General features: G+C 34.6%; 2 protein-coding genes across 2 annotated transcripts in view; one reads left to right on the top strand and one right to left on the bottom strand.

Annotated features, from left to right (window-relative positions):
* ATRNL1 (attractin like 1) overlaps nt 1-18,125 on the bottom strand; it is a 1,270,304-nt gene that overhangs the window by 519,181 nt on the left and 732,998 nt on the right. The window lies entirely within an intron of this gene.
* Nucleotides 12,515-18,125, top strand: part of LOC127551609 (uncharacterized) — a 224,011-nt gene continuing 218,400 nt past the window's right edge. The window contains exon 1 of the mRNA XM_051981497.1: nt 12,515-12,673. The gene's annotated coding sequence lies outside the window, so the exon portion shown is untranslated. The remainder of the gene's footprint in view (nt 12,674-18,125) is intronic.

Below are 18,125 nucleotides of genomic sequence, written 5' to 3'. Positions count from 1 at the left end.
TAGAGCACCAGCCCTGAAGTCAGGAGGATCTGAGTTCAAATTTGACCTCAGACACAATACTTCCTAGCTGTGTGACCATGAGCAAGTCACTTAACCCCAATTGCCTCAGGGGGAAAAAAAGAATTACTATGAAAATGCTTGTTGAATTAGTGGGAACTAGTGGGAAGCCATTAGTGAAACTTAAAGCCTGTATTCTATCCAAGCTCTAGGTGATGCTTATAAGATTAAAAACAAAATAAAACAAAACAAAACAAAAAAGAAAAAAAAAACATGTAATTTGCCTCTTTTTTTCCTTAGAGAAAAGAAAACAGAATATATTAGGGACAAAACATGCAAAATAAATTCATATATAAATTGTCTTCATTGATTCAGAAGTATTACCTGAACATTTAATTGGCTTACATTTGGTTGAAAGAGAAAAGATTGAAATTAATATAAGAGCTATTCTTCAATTGATAAGTGGTCAAAGGATATGAACAGACAATTTTCAGATGAAGAAATTAAAACCATATTTGGTCATATGAAAAGGTGCTCTAAATCACTATTAATCAGAGAAATGCAAATTAAGACAACTCTGAGATACCACTGCACACCTCTCAGATTAGCTAAAATGACAGGAAAAGATAATGACGAATGTTGGAGGGGATGCGGGAAAACTGGGACACTGATGTGTTGTTGGTGGAGTTGTGAACAAATCCAACCATTCTGGAGAGCAATCTGGAACTATGCTCAAAAAGTTATCAAACTGTGCACAACCTTTTCTACTGGGATTATATCCCAAAGAGATCTTAAAGGAGGGAAAGGGACCCTTTTATGTTCAAGGGTGTTTGTGGCAAGCCTTTTTGCAGTGGCCAGAAACTGGAAACTGAATGGATCTGCCCATCAGTTGGAGAACTGCTGGGTAAGTTTTGGTATATGAAAGTTATGGAATATTATTGTTCGGTAAGAAAGGACCAGCAAGATGACTTCAGAGAGGCCTGGAGAGACTTACATGAACTGATGCTGAGTGAAATGAGCAGGACCAGGAGATCATTGTACACAGCAACAAGAAGACTATACACTGATCAATTCTGATGGAAGTGGTTCTCTTCAACAATGAGATGATTCAAATTAGTGCCACTTGTTCAGTAATGAAGAGAATTATCCAAATCCAGAAAAAGGACTACGGGAGCTGAATGTGGACCACAACATAGCATTCTCACTCTCTCTGTTGTTGTTTACTTGCATTTTGTTTTCTTTCTCAGCTTTTTGTTTCATTCTTAATCTGATTTTTCTCTTGCAGCAAGATAACTGTATGTATATGTATACATATATTGGATTTAACATATTTTTTATATTTTAACATATATATATATATATATTTTAACATATTTAACATTCATTGGCCTATCTGCCATCTAGGGGAGGGAGTAGGAGGAAGAAGGGGAAAATTTGGAACACAAGGTTTTGCAAGAGTCAATGTTGAAAATTTACCCATGCATATGTTTTGTAAATATTAAAAAGCTTTAATAAAAAATTTAAAAAAATAAATCCAATGATCAAACTAATTCTCATTTTTAAGCAGAAAAAAAGAGAGAATAATATAAAAGATAGAGGACAATACATTTCCATTAAAAAGTTATGCACACACAAGAGAACTGTTCGGTTCTGCAAACATATATTGTATCTAGGATATACTGCAACATATCCAACATATAAAGGACTGCTTGCCATCTAGGGGAGGGGGCGGAGGGAGCGAGGGAGGGAAAAAAAAATCAGAACAGAAACGAGTGTCAATATAAAGTAATTATTAAATAAAAATTAAATTAAAAAAAAAGTTATGCACACTTACCACCCCTATTTGAATCATTTCTTTCTCATATATGCCATGCCATATCCTCAAAAGATCTTCCTTTGATTGATCCAAATCTTTCTCTTCCTTTTAATATTAAACTTAAAAATACCATTTACAATGGGTATCTGCAAATCCTTTTCTTCACTCTTAAGGTTTCATCTTGGCTTTTCACCCCATTATTCTCTCTTCAAAATTGTCAATGATGTTTTAATCACCAGATTTCAGTCTTCTGTATTTCTTTTTTATTGTAGTAAGTTTATTTATTTTTAATACATATCAGTTGTCTTTCAATCTTTAATCTTCCTCTCCTTTGTAACCTTTGATATTGTTAATTAATCTCTTCTCCTTAATACTTGTTTCTTTAGGTTTTTGTAAAGCCTTTATTTCTATCCATTTAAATGTTTCTTTAGGTTTAGCTTTTACTCTAATTCTCCACCTACCTGTCTGACTATTCCCTCTTGGCCTTCTTTGCTTGTTTATCATCCAAGTCATTTCAATCTATTCATCATGGGTGTCCACCAACGCTATGTCCTGGGTCTCATTTTCTTCTTCACGTAAACTATTTCCCTTAGTGATTTCACCTGTTCCCATGGATTCAATTTTCATTTCTATGCCAGTGATTATAAATTCTATTTATTCATACCTTAATCTTTCTCCCGACATCCAGCCTGCCATCTTCAATTGCCTATTAGATATCTAAAATTACATATCCTATAAACATTTTAAACTTAAGATGTCCAAAAATCAACTTATCTTTTCACTCAAACCCTCCCTCTTTCCCAACGTTCATATTATTATTGAGGGCATCATAATCCTTCCATCTAGCTTGCAATGTAGGTTTTCTTTTTGATACCCAAATATAAGTTGAGGCTATAAATCTATGTCTTAAAGTGAAAATTTTGTTGATACAATTTCCCCCTTCAAAATGGCCTTCAAATCACAGCAGGCAGTGTTTTCAAATCATTTACTTTGCTTTTGGTAAAAACTGAAGGATTTCTGTTTTTCCCCCACTATTTTCATCATTTAAAAATCACATTCATTTTTAATCCATTTTTAAACTGTTCCTTCTTTACAAATAGAATCAACCTGTTCAAATTGAATAGTAAGAAAGAAAAACCTCTTACTTCTGTAGCCTGCTTCTATTAGTATTGAAAATTAAAACTATCACTGCTTGATTCACTGTTTTCAGAAGACGAATCTTTACTCAGTCCTTGCAAATGGTGCAAAGTGGAGGACTTTATTTTGGAAATACTTTACATGATTTAGTTTTCATCTATCTGCCCCCTTTTTCAAAATTGAAAACACTTTAGACTTTATTTCTCCAAAATGTGACTCTGTACTGTTGATTTTAAATCTATTGCACCAGGTACAGGACACATCTTTCAGCACAGAGCAGAAAAAAAAAATGCTAATATACAAATATTATCAAGGCTTACAAAATTTGCTTTTAACAGCTCCCTTTTTAGAGATAATAATTAACAACTATGAGCCTCATTTTACACGAAGAGGTGGCTCTTAAGGCTGAGCCAAACAAGAAGTTCTGTACTTGAAGAGTTCCTAACTTTAAAGTAACTCAGTTTCCTTCACTCCCTTCCTGTATTTCCTGCGGATTCCATCTTTGCCACGTCTCTGATATCTGCCCTACTCTCTGACACTGCTTGTTGGAATCCTTACAAACTGCTAACTAATTAGAGTTGATAGATTATTGATCTGATATTACAAGAAGATGTTTTGGGCCAGAACCTGAAACAAGGTACTAAGTAGAACTAATTAATACAAGGCTTGTGTTCACACCTTTACTCATTGGAGTTCACAAGTATGCCAGCTTCACAAAGTAAACTTTGTAATTTTGGGAATTCACACCTCCCTTAAAGCTCTTAGGGCCAGAGAGCACTATGCGAGAAAACCCATAATCCCTCTCTCTCGTATCCCACAATTCCTCCCTCTTGTATAAAAGAAACAGACACAGAGCACTTTGAGGGATTTCACTGGAATGACATGAAGACTGGAGCTGGCTGGAGGCTGAAGAAAGCAGAGGCAGAGGCTGAAGGACAGAACCTTTGCATTTGGCGACATTCGGAGGGAGCTCTTGGAACCAAGCAGAGAGATAGGCCTCTAAGCTAACCGGGCTATATTGGAGATAATAAAAGATCTGAACTTTTATCATCTGGCTGTGTTTTGAGAAGAAAAAGCTCACCCCAACTGCTCCCATTCATTACCTCACACCTGGGCTAACAACTTCTAGATGATCTCTGTTACAGGAACCACCTGCTAGTGGCTGCTGGGGATCTACTTCTGGCCAACAGAATAGATCCCTCCCGGGGAGAGGATGATAACAATACAAGGAGACTGAGAGGCAGTTGCATTCTCTGACCTCTCTCCTCTTTCCACTTCCCTCTGATTTATTTCATCCCCAATTCACAAACAACATCTTTATCAGTAAAGGCTGATTTGCGATTCCTTCAGGGGTGTTATGAGTCACAGCTGTGGGGGCTTTTGGATAACTGACCCACCCTTAATGGTAAAGTCCCCTTTAACCCTTACAAGCTTTCAGGGTTTCACAGATCTCCCTGCCTCAAGTTTTTACTCAAAATAATCCGTTCTCACTAAGTCGCCAAAGTATTCTTTCTCAAATTCAATTTGACCATGCTACACCTTTATTTCCTAATCTCGGGTGACTCTCTAATACTCCGGGGTCAGATATAAAACATTCTATTTGGCTTTTGAAGCCTTTCATAATCTGGCCATTTCCTAACTTTTACACCTTAATTCACATATTCTGTATCTAGTGACACTCTACAAACACACCTGCCTGATTTCTCCACTCTGTAAAATCTCAATAAAAAAGGAAGCCCAGTTGAAAGGCATGTGGTTCAGGAATTGTATTATCAGAAAAGGAGGTGGGCCAGTCACATAATGAGAGAGAAATCACAAATGCATGATCTAACACAATATTACTGCACCAGATCTCTTTTACATTCTTATATTTGTAATTCAGATTTGAGCAAGCTCAGTTTGCATTGCATGAAGCTCCCTGAATCCCCAGCAATATGGGTTGGGAAAGCCTCCTGGAATGGCTGTGTACTTTTTCAGTAGTTGTATCCCCAGGCTGTTCTCTCTCTCTTTCCACCATGTTTTTGTCTGTGCTCCCAGCTAATGCATGCAGCATGGATACCATGAGCTGAACCAATAGCAAGAGAGGAACTTGCATTCCCCTGTTTTTTCCCCATTTCTAAGGAATGGAACTGGATGTATTTGTTTCTATTCTGTGTTGTCTGTTCTCAGTTTCAGGTGTTAGAAGTATTCCTACTGGACTGGGAATTCAAGTCATGATGACCTTGTAGCCTGTGTAGCCAGACTAGCATAGACGCCTTAAGAAGTCAGGACGCCTTGGACATTAGCTACAGAGGATTTTTAACTGGGACCTTAGACTATGTGCTCAAAAAAAAACAGAGCCTAATCTTTTTCCTTTCCCTAAAGACTGAACTGGTTCAGTGGAAAGGGGATTATATCTTTCATTTGGTAGGGGGAATTTTTGTACATTTGTAATTATTTTTGAAATAAATATTCATAATTACAACAAATCCATTTTGTTAACTAACTCATGGGAGAACATGGACAAAGCTTCAAATGAGAAGATGTAGTTTACCTGAAATCTGTAATAATGAGGCAACTGCCACATTAACATCATAGATCTGCCAAAATATTGAATATTGAAATATTAAAATGTCATAGGCAAGGCCAATTTTCATCATTTAGTTGGACCTCGATATAATAATTATAAAACAGAATATTTTGTATTACAGATTCTATTATCTATACAACTTATAATATTGTAGAATACTTGGAAAAACATAATGATCCAACCAAATAAGTCAATTCCAATTCCTCATTGTGATCTTTGGATGTTTCCAAGCTTCACTGAATCCAAGATCTCATTGAGATCACTGAGACTTGAAAAAGGTCTCCCTCTGACTATAGTAATCATAACTCACTTAAATCTTTTCCTTGTATGGGATATGTCTCCATGTCTTCCCATCCATTCTCCAGAGAAGAAATACCTCATAGGTAGGAAGTTTTCTTGGACATTTTTTGACATTTCTTAGGTACCAGTGTATTACCTAAGCCCTTCAACTGTTTTTCCCCTTTCTTTAAGCCCAAACCATTTCCTTTTTTAAAAAAAATACATTTCCTAGATAATGTACCCTAGTGACATAGTCACTCACAGCACTGAACTGGAGTAAGAGGATCTGAGTTCAAATCCCATCATGTATATTAACTTAATAGGTGATTTGGGGCATGTGGTTTTCACAGAATTCCAGTTGTCAAATTTCTAAAGGCAAGATAATAGTACAGTGTTATCTAACACACAGGATTGTTATTAGAAAATCATTTTGTTGTTAGTATTAATATAATAGTTTGGCAAATGGGTCTTTGCTTTATGTGTGCTGTAGCCTTCTTCCATCCACCATGCGTGTCAACACTGAACTTTGTGTGACTCAATTATGATTCCTTGGAGATTATAGTGTTTCATTATTTGTAATTGTGCAGCATCACTTGGAGAACACTGGTATTAAATATTGAATTATTGTTCTGGAAAGCAGTTCTGAATTGTGAAATATACTGCAAAACTTTCCAAATAAAATTCAGGCTGCTCTTTTTTGCCCATTCAATTCTGGGCTCAATTCACTGTCCATCTGCAGTATCTGTCCTAGCTAAAACGGATGTAGTAAATTTGCTGCTCTTTGGACCAAAAAAAAAAAAAAAGTGTGTGAAAATGCTTTCAAAATTGTAAATATCATTTTACACATGCAAAATATTCCTTGGGATCTGGGTTTCTGTCTCTGTGTGTATTCCTTCAATCAACATAGATCTTAATCTCTTGCTGCCTTAGTAGATGGTATCTCTTGCTTGCTAAAGCTAAGTCACTAGATTGTAACTCGACATGTAGCCTCGAATCTCTCTGAGGTAGCCAGATTCTAGAAGAGAGGAAACAGTTCCTTGCCAAGGCCCATAGAAAGGCTTTTTCCATTAGCAGGATCTGCCAGAGCTTGTGTTCTCCTGACACAGTTTACAGGAAGACAGAATCACTGCCATATCCTAATGGATTTTCAGCAAAAGGCTTTAGTGAAAGAGTAGTATCAATAATTTTGGCCTTTAGCAGAGATCGATTGGGAACTATGAAGCAGGCGGTGGATGGTCTGGATTCAGGAATATCTGAGTTCAAATCCAGCCTCAGGAAGGTGCTAGTTATATGATCGTGAGCAAATCAGTTAACCTCTATTTCAGTTTCTTCAATTATAAAATGAAAATAGCCTCTGAATCTACCTCTCAGAGTTGTTGTGAGGACTGAATGACATATATTTGTTAACTATCTAGTTCAGTGACTGGTACATAGTAGATGCTCTACAAGTGTTTATTTTCTTCCTTTGGGAGCAGCACACAAGGATGTATGGATCCATAATGAGTCACTCTGCTGCCAGAATTAGGGAATTTATATAAGCAGGTCAGGATGCTATAGTCCAAGGTGAAGGCCCAGGATATTTATGATTCCATCTGGACCAAGGCTGCTAGTGATTCATAATCTATGTACTAGTAGGGTTGCTTTCCTTAAGGAAAGCTTAAGGAGGGTTTACCCACAAAAGCACATGGGTATCCTGAAGGTAAGTGTTTCTGCTCTCCTAATAACAAAATACAGTTTCTCCTTTTTGCTGTTTCTCTACCAGATAAGGCAAAAGAGAAGAAAAATTCAAGGATGACTTTGGGATCAGAAGCCTGAGTATCCAGGAGCATCATGGTTCTTAGAAGTTCAAGGAAGGTACAGACCTAAAGAAGTATTACCTTGCTATTCCTTCAGCATCCTGACATCTTACACATTGGAAGGATAAGATGGCCTTTGCCCTAATTATGATCTCATCTAGCCAGCCTCCCAGACTCTTAAGAGTACATCCCACATATGCCCTTGGAACTTCCCTTTTGAGATTTCACATTAAGCTGACTGAATCATCCCTCACTGGCAGATCTATAGCTGAACACCTATTTTTCATCTCAAGTCTTACCACGTATTAAATATGTGACATGAAAAACAGTTGGTAGGTAGGTACCAATCATGATCATTGAAAAAACATATGCAATAGGCCAAAGAAATCAAGTGAGTATAAACAAATTACCTTTTTTTGATGAAAATACTTTTAAGAACAGACAATATACAAGTCCGAGTGGTGGTGGGTAGAGTGGAAGTGGGCATAACAGTTGAGAAAAATAATTTGTTGTTTTTCAGTCTCTTCATGAACTCATTTGGGGTTTTTGGCAAAGAAATTAGAGCAAATGGTCATTTCCTTCTCCAACTCATTTTATAGATGAGGTAACTAAAATAAACACAGTTAAGTGACTTAACTAGGGTCATACAGTCAGTACTGTCTGAAGACAGATTTGAACTCAGGAAGATGAGTCTTCCTGATTCCAAGCCCAGAGCTCTGTGCAATATGACTCCACTTAGCAACCAAAGGTGGATTCTAGTAAGCTACAATTAGAAGTAAGGTCCCTGAGAGCAGGTGTTATCTTTTGCCTTTCTTTGTATCCCAGTTACTTAGCACAGTGTCTGGCGCATAGTAGGTGCTTAATAAATATTTATTTGCAGACAGTCTAGTTTATACAGAGCAAAGTTTAGATGACATGATTGAGGGAGGAGACAATAAAGATATGAAAAGGAGAAAGATCCCATGGTAGACAAGGAATATAATAATGCCTATAAATGGACAAATAAAAGGTCAGGAAGTAGAGATGATGTGGACTGATAGAAAATAGGTTTTTAGGGAGATGGGAAAGTAGAGATCCTTGAAAATATAAGGGTGGAAAATGAATGAAGAGGGTAGATGGAAATGAAAGGAAATTGTAGGGGAAAAAATGAGGCAAAGCAGGAAAGGCAGAGTTCATGGAAGTCTTGGTTGAGGCAAGAAAATTCTAAGGGGAAAAGTAGTAGTCAATCTCTGGGTACCTAGTCTGCCAATGCCAGTAGGAATTGGAAGCCGTGCTCAGAGAATCCTTTACATAAATATAACTTTTTTATTATTTTCTTATTTTCCCTTAGAAACACAGAAATTTTATTGACATATACTATGATATGAAATACTACTAATAATTTTTATTAACATGTCTTAACACATTTCTTAAACAGATAAACACAGACTTTACTTGCAGATTATGTGCCCCACATTTGACTGAAATTGCACCCTCAGTCCTTAATCTAGCCACAGAATACCTCCTAAATGTGCCTCTCTGTTACCTTCAGGGTCTCAATTCCAACAAGGTAATATAATGAAAAGTCAGCTCTTGTGGGCATTTGGATGCTTGTACTTTGTGGATCAATACTTACTGAAAATTATAATACCAAAGTGATGTTGCTGGCATTTAAAATCTTTAATAAAACAAAAGGCTGGAACATGACTTTTGAAATTGAATAGCCCATCTTCAGAGGTCATACTTTATTACTTTCAATGTTCTCGTATATAGAATATTCAATTCTCTTTCAAGATTTAATTTTCTGTATTAAAAAAATAACTGAAGTTAAACTAGACTTGCTTCCTTTACTGGTGGACTTTTATGTTTGGAAAGGGATTAGTAAAATATCCCCTTTTCTCTTGCTAAAATAAAGCTGCTACTAGAGTTCAACAACCTGTGCTAAGTATGCTGGCCGCATACTACACATAACAATAACCTCCTCAGCTAGCCACTATTATAGGGACACATTCTCATAAAAGTTGTTTCACTGTTATCATTAACAGGCAGCCTTTCAGCATCAAAGGCACCTTCATTTGAGATCCAACAAACATTTATCTTGAGAAAAAAGGGCTCGAAGCACAATAATGAGGAACATTATATATGCACAACAGCAAAAATGGAAATGAGGTTACCAAAGATGGAGCTACAGAGATAGGCCACTGAAAATAACATTGAGACTGTTACCAAATATTTCACTCATTAAGCTAGGAAGACTATAAGGAATTTTAAAGGTAAAAACAAAAAGCAAACCTCTCAAAACAGTAGCTACAATAACTTTTTCATACCATTTCCCTTTCTAACATTTTTCTGAAAATTCTGTTTAGTTGTTATCTTCCTAATTAAACTAAAAGCTATCTTTTATCTTTATCTTTTATATTAAAAATGCTATTTCCTAATTTTCTACTAATGCAAATAATCTACTAATTTAGAGATGGAAAAGTATAATTAAAAAATAAAAAAAAGCTTCTTTAAGGATCTAAACTTATGCATTTAAAAAATGTGATTTAGCATCTAATTAATATTTTGAATTGGTAACAGCAGAAATATATTACTTTATACCCTCTCGAAAGTTTTAGTAGATGTAGTGAACTTTAAGGCTCTTTAATAAATCTTGTCTATTCTGGATAGTCTACTCTGCTTCTCTACTACTTCTCTACTCTGGATAGTGGGTCTTTTCTAGATTTGAATTTTTTTCACTTGCTATCACAAATGTGTGACAATAAAAATTGTTTTTCACATAAAATCTTAGAAAATTTAACTCATCTCTTAATAAACCATTGGATGTTAAATTTAGAGTTGGAAGGAACATTAAAGGTCATCTAATCCAAATTCCTAACTTCACAGATGAAGAAAAAGAATCAGCAAAGCTAAGTGAATTGCCCAAGATCAAACAGGTAGCAGATGACATGGCTCAGAAATGGACCTAAGTCCTTCTATTCCAAATCCCATGTTGATCCCATCCTAAAAAAGAAAAGTGATATCTAACAAATCCTATTTTCCTATTGAACTTTACATAAAATAAAATAAATGTTCTTTTGAACATTTTGGTCATTGGAAAAACGTGGTTACAATTTGTTTTTAATTATATGGGGACATTAAATTCAAATGTATTTATGAAACATTTCCATATAAATATTTTATTGTGATCACTCAAGTTAAAATCTGAACAAATCAGAGAATTTTGCTTTATGTCAAAGGGAAGGACAATTTTGAAAAATATTGCCATAGAAGTGATAGGGATAATATTTTGGGGACATTTTCTTATTGTTGCTGTCTTACCTTTATAGTCTTGCTAATTAATGCAAAAAATATTTAATAACAGTTCAGTGATCTATCTCCTTAATTCATTTTCATTTTCTATGTGCTCAGTAAATATCTGTTGATGAAGTCAAATAAAGACGCACTTATTAGATTCCAATGTCGTGCTAGATGCATACTTATCCAAGGTACATACTTCATCATTTTGTTAAATAAAATGTACTTAAAAAACATTATATCACAACTATTTTTATGTAATATAATATCTAATTAACAGTATTTTTTCTAAATTTACACAAGAACAAAAGTCCCTCCGTAGCCCCAAATTCTCTAAGTATTCATTTCAGCTCTAGTTTTGTAAATTACATGTGTTTTGACTGATGGGTAAAATGGTCCAATGTAATCTACATAGATTATAATTTAGTGCTATGACATAGTGCATTCATTTCCAGAAACTTAAAAACAAAATACCTTGTCATTTTTCACAAATTACTTGAGCATTTCAGTATGATAGCAGGGAACACAAATAATAGACTTTTCAAATATTCATATTATTCTCAATGGCATCATTCAACTGCACAACTGTCCTACAAGTAAAAGTGCATTCATTTAATTAGATTTTGCATTTCAAAGCACTTTTTTATACAGAATATGATTTTATGAGGTTTATATCAATACTCTAAGATAAAAGAATAGCCAAAGGTTATATGTAAATTACTAATTATCTAAAGGAAGTAAAACTGAGTTATTGCTTAATTTATGTTAGCTCATCTGTTAGGCAAATAACTATTCTGAGTGCAATAATAAATTCTCAGTCTTCATTTAAGAAAAATAATGTTTCATATAAGAGGATACAAAAATAATCTCTAAAGATAAAGTTATTTTAAATCTTTTATTAGACCAATCCAGCAGAGTTGTGGATATACATGCATATATGTATGTTTATATACACACACACACACACACATACACACACATAAAAAGTTGTCAAAAGCAGCAAAAGCAAAAAGAAGAAGAGAAACAAACAGGAAGCCAGCTAAGAGAGAGGGACGCGAGCCGTGGAGGCAACTGTGGCAATGGCCGTCCCAAAGGTCTCTCCTCCCCTTCCATTGGCATTTTCCTTAGCCAAATGTCTAGTCATTATTTCTGTTGCTGCATTGTCTCCAATGGTTCTTATTACAGCTGTTTGTAAACGTCCCACAAAATCTGCAAAAGGTTCATTGGGACCTTGCTCTATTTTTGTGAAAACATTATTTCCATCTTTCTGTCCAGGGAGAGAATTCCAAGCTTTTATTGCAGCCTTAGAAATTTGCTCATACACTGTTATGGGATAATAAATCTGTTCTGAACTCTCTGCATACTGACCTTCACCAGCTAGTTGGTCAAAAGCAACTTGTACAATAGCTCCTGTTTGCCTATTGCGTTGGGCTTGAATCCTACATAATTCATGAAACTCCGAAAGCCACAATAAATTTTGTCCCAGTTCTAGACAAGTTTTCGTTATGGATTTCCAGTCATTCGGGGTTAGGATTTCATAAGATAAATTATCCAGTAACATCTTCACATAAGATGATGTAGCCCCATTGATGGATTTATGTGTACCCCCTCAGAAACCCCCTATGTTTTAAAACAAAAGAAAGGGGGAGATGTTGGAATCCTTACTAACTGCTAACTAAGTAGAGTTGATCTAATCTTACAAGAAGATGTTTTGGGCAGAACCTGAAACAAGGTACTAAGTAGAACTACCCATAATCCCTCTCTCTGGAAGGAGCATAAATAGGCCAATGGGCCAGTCGGAGAGTTCTTGAGAGAGGAAGAAGCTACAAGTCAAGATTTCACCGGAATGACATGAAGACTGGAGCTGGCTGGAGGCTGAAGAAAGCAGAGGCAGAGGCTGTAGGACCAGACCTTTGGATTTGGTGACATTTGGAAAGAGCTCTTGGAACCAAGCAGAGAGATAGGCCTCTAAGCTAACCGGGCTATATTGAAGATAATAAAAGATCTGAACTTTTATCACCTGGCTGCTTTTTGAGAAGAAAAAGCTCACCACATTTTGGCGCCCTGAACGTGGGACAAACAGACCCCTCAGTGGATTTCAGTGGAAAAGCTCCGATCCTGATTCAAGTGGAAAAGCCCCGATCCTGATTCAAGTGGAAAAGCCTCTGATCCTGATCCAGTGGAAAAGACTTCAACCCAGAAATTAGGGTGAGTGCAACAAAGAAATTTTGTTAGAAGAGTTAAAGTAGAATTTCATCTAAGATGGGACAGATATTTAGAAAACAGCCTGTTTCTGTTCAAGGAAAATGTTTAGAGAGCATTGTCAAAGTTATGGAAAGCCAAGTTTAATTATAAGTTTACAGCAAATCACTGAACTTTTACAAACTATAAAGGACATATGCCCTTGTTTCTCTCTTGATAAGGAATTAGATCTAAATGAATGGAAATTGGTTGGAGAGGATCTTTGTCAATTCTATGATAAAAATGGCCTAACTCAATAATTAATACATATAATGTAATACAATTGGCTATAAGAAGTTATTTAAGTGATAGAATGATGAAAAGGAAAGTACAGGAGGAAGTGCCAACTTTACTAGGTGAAAAGGAGGACAAATCAGATGAGAATGGAGTTAATTACAATTCTGAGTATGATACTTCACAGAAGGAGGAATTAGGTGATTCCACATCTCATGACCCTCCCCCCGCAATTAACCCTTCATGGGTAGAACAAGGGAGAGGGAGAGAGACAGAAACACAGTCAGCTTCTCCTGTAAAGCAGAATTTGACGAGATTAGAAAAAGCATTAATTAAAGCAAAAAATGAAGAAGATATATCTGATTTTATAAATGCATATCCTGTGATTGAAGAGCTCAACTCCTCAGGTCAAAAAAGGAGAAGATACACTCCTTTTAATTTGGAAAAAATTAAAGATTTGAAAAAGGGTTGCACTCTTTATGGGGCTACATCATCTTATGTGAAGATGTTACTGGATAATTTATCTTATGAAATCCTAACCCCGAATGACTGGAAATCCATAATGAAAACTTGTCTAGAACTGGGACAAAATTTATTGTGGCTTTCGGAGTTTCATGAATTATGTAGGATTCAAGCCCAACGCAATAGGCAAACAGGAGCTATTGTACAAGTTGCTTTTGACCAACTAGCTGGTGAAGGTCAGTATGCAGAGAGTTCAGAACAGATTTATTATCCCATAACAGTGTATGAGCAAATTTCTAAGGCTGCAATAAAAGCTTGGAATTCTCTCCCTGGACAGAAAGATGGAAATAATGTTTTCACAAAAATAGAGCAAGGTCCCAATGAACCTTTTGCAGATTTTGTGGGACGTTTACAAACAGCTGTAATAAGAACCATTGGAGACAATGCAGCAACAGAAATAATGACTAGACATTTGGCTAAGGAAAATGCCAATGTTAACTCATCTCTTAATAAACCATTGGATGTTAAATTTAGAGTTGGAAGGAACATTAAAGGTCATCTAATCCAAATTCCTAACTTCACAGATGAAGAAAAAGAATCAGCAAAGCTAAGTGAATTGCCCAAGATCAAACAGGTAGCAGATGACATGGCTCAGAAATGGACCTAAGTCCTTCTATTCCAAATCCCATGTTGATCCCATCCTAAAAAAGAAAAGTGATATCTAACAAATCCTATTTTCCTATTGAACTTTACATAAAATAAAATAAATGTTCTTTTGAACATTTTGGTCATTGGAAAAACGTGGTTACAATTTGTTTTTAATTATATGGGGACATTAAATTCAAATGTATTTATGAAACATTTCCATATAAATATTTTATTGTGATCACTCAAGTTAAAATCTGAACAAATCAGAGAATTTTGCTTTATGTCAAAGGGAAGGACAATTTTGAAAAATATTGCCATAGAAGTGATAGGGATAATATTTTGGGGACATTTTCTTATTGTTGCTGTCTTACCTTTATAGTCTTGCTAATTAATGCAAAAAATATTTAATAACAGTTCAGTGATCTATCTCCTTAATTCATTTTCATTTTCTATGTGCTCAGTAAATATCTGTTGATGAAGTCAAATAAAGACGCACTTATTAGATTCCAATGTCGTGCTAGATGCATACTTATCCAAGGTACATACTTCATCATTTTGTTAAATAAAATGTACTTAAAAGACATTATATCACAGCTATTTTTATGTAATATAATATCTAATTAACAGTATTTTTTCTAAATTTACACAAGAACAAAAGTCCCTCCGTAGCCCCAAATTCTCTAAGTATTCATTTCAGCTCTAGTTTTGTAAATTACATGTGTTTTGACTGATGGGTAAAATGGTCCAATGTAATCTACATAGATTATAATTTAGTGCTATGACATAGTGCATTCATTTCCAGAAACTTAAAAACAAAATACCTTGTCATTTTTCACAAATTACTTGAGCATTTCAGTATGATAGCAGGGAACACAAATAATAGACTTTTCAAATATTCATATTATTCTCAATGGCATCATTCAACTGCACAACTGTCCTACAAGTAAAAGTGCATTCATTTAATTAGATTTTGCATTTCAAAGCACTTTTTTATACAGAATATGATTTTATGAGGTTTATATCAATACTCTAAGATAAAAGAATAGCCAAAGGTTATATGTAAATTACTAATTATCTAAAGGAAGTAAAACTGAGTTATTGCTTAATTTATGTTAGCTCATCTGTTAGGCAAATAACTATTCTGAGTGCAATAATAAATTCTCAGTCTTCATTTAAGAAAAATAATGTTTCATATAAGAGGATACAAAAATAATCTCTAAAGATAAAGTTATTTTAAATCTTTTATTAGACCAATCCAGCAGAGTTGTGGATATACATGCATATATGTATGTTTATACACACACACACACACACACACACACATACACACACATAAAATGTATATCATGCATACATGTATATTGCATATATGTGTGTAGGTATATATAAATGAATATGTATATGCATATATATGTGCACAGGTGTATATATACATATATCCATCTCCTAGGTAGATAAGATCAACAATACCTGTTCTTCAAGAAAAGATGTTATTATCTTAATTTAAAAAAATATTGAAGACAGAGGGTTTTCTTTATTACACCAAGATAGATATGTTCAAAGATTATTACCACTAAGATGATCACAGCTTAGGGTTAATATTTTATAAAACATTTTTTCCTAAAAGGCATGGAAATTGTAATGCAGGTGAAAGAAAGCATTATGTTTTAAACCAATAATCTATCATTAGAAAGGCTTCTAAACTTTTAATTAACGTTGGGTCTTCTAACCATATAGTCAGATTTTTTCTTTTAAAAAGAAAGATCATAGATTTTAAAGCCAAATGTTATAATGCATAAAATTATTATTATTATTAGTGGCATCTATAATAAACTTTGCAAAATCATTTACTATTTTAATATCCTTTGATCCTCATAGCAACCCTATGAGGCAGGTTCCTATTTTATAACAGAGGAAACTGAAATTATGAATGTTTAAAAGATTTTCCCAGGCTCATATAACTTCTAAGTCTCTAAAGCAGTACTTTGAACTTGTCTTCCTGATTCCAGGATTCTATATATCCTTTTATACCTAGCAGTATACTTAAAATAGTAAATAAAAGAAATATTTGAATCTTAAAGAAAAATAAGTTTAAATGAATCACATCTACTAAATATATCTTTGAAATAGTACATGATCTCAGTGACCCGAGTAAAAGATTTAGTGCTTCATAATCTTTTTTCATTCACCAAACTACACTTTCTCCTTGATACTGCTAATCCAAAATCTACCTAAAAGTAGTTAAGTAATAGCTACTCATTGACAATATTGAAACTAATTAACAGAAGTTTTCTAAATTTATGTAGCAAAAAAAAAGTAATGAAGACAAAGTATGATCTATAGTTGCCTGTTCATTTTACATATTTCAATTGATATGAAAAATAATCTGAAATGATTTACTGAGATTATAATTTAGCTCCCTGCCACTCCAAGAAAACACTCAGTCATTTGATTTCAATGACTCGGGTAAAATTGAACAGGAGGGATAAAAATAAAAATTCCTTTCAAATATTCATGATATTCCCCCAAAGTATTTTGCTTCTACACAAGTGCTTAAAATAACACTGCATTCATTTTAATTATATTTTGCATTTCAAAGCATTTCCCCCACACATGGCATGATTTTATGTGACTTATGTCAATATTTGAAGATGAAAGAAAAGCCAAAGGTTATATGTAAATTTTTATCTGAGGAAAATAAAATGAAATTTAGTATATATTAGCTCACATTAACTCTCAGCTGTTGTACAATCATTGGAATGATAATAAGTACAAAGGATCCCAGGAAGATAAAGTGTCAATGAATTGGGAAAATAGAACAAAAGCACTCTGAGAAATTTTTAGACAGCTCAGCACTCTTGGGAAGCTACAGTACACCAGAACAACTTGCCAAACATCAGGCATTTCTGGATATAAAATCAGTTCTGCCAATTTGGTTTCCTATAGCCAAAGGAATTAACCAACTGCGCTTTTCACCTTTCAAGTAGTTAATTTTTTTTCATTGAGTCACACTTCAAAAATAGGTAACCCAAGTCATTTCAACAATGGCAAACTATTTTTGAAACTATTTCCATACAAAACAACCATAAAAATACCCTTCAGTCCAGTGATTGGCATTCCAATTTTCACAGAAGCTCTCATTGCTATTTAGGGAAAAAATATATAGCAATTGTTTTCTGTTCTTGCCAGAAACTGAGAGTCTCTCTCCTCCCAATATGATATTTTTTGATGAAAAATAGGACTAACTTTATTCTCAATTCTTACCTAGCCCTTAGTCATTGCCTCAGATAAACTAAGAACTGTGAAAGATCTTAATTTAGAAAAGGAAAGGTCACCCACTATACCCTGGGCCATTGCCAGTCATCTTGATTTTGAAGGAGAGAGTAAGGTTGATGACTTTGCATAGTTCTGCCACACTCAAATCCAATTCGTGTACAAATCAAGACATTACCCTTTGGGTTATCATTGGTCCTTGTCAAGAACACAGGACAAATAGCAACAATAACAACAATATTTGAGGAGAGGAGAAAAGAATGTAAACTTTGATTTTAATTTTAAGTATCTTTTTCAGCTTTGATAAAGGAAACCATAATATAACATTTCAGCTATTAATATTAACTTCAAAATGGGCTCATTTCCCCCCGATTAATAGACAGTAATTTTCTGTTCC

Source organism: Antechinus flavipes, chromosome 2, assembly GCF_016432865.1.
Source record: "Antechinus flavipes isolate AdamAnt ecotype Samford, QLD, Australia chromosome 2, AdamAnt_v2, whole genome shotgun sequence".
NCBI classification, from domain to species: Eukaryota; Metazoa; Chordata; class Mammalia; order Dasyuromorphia; family Dasyuridae; genus Antechinus; species Antechinus flavipes.
Note: the sequence above shows the minus strand (reverse complement) of the source record. Positions and strands in the feature narration are given on the sequence as shown.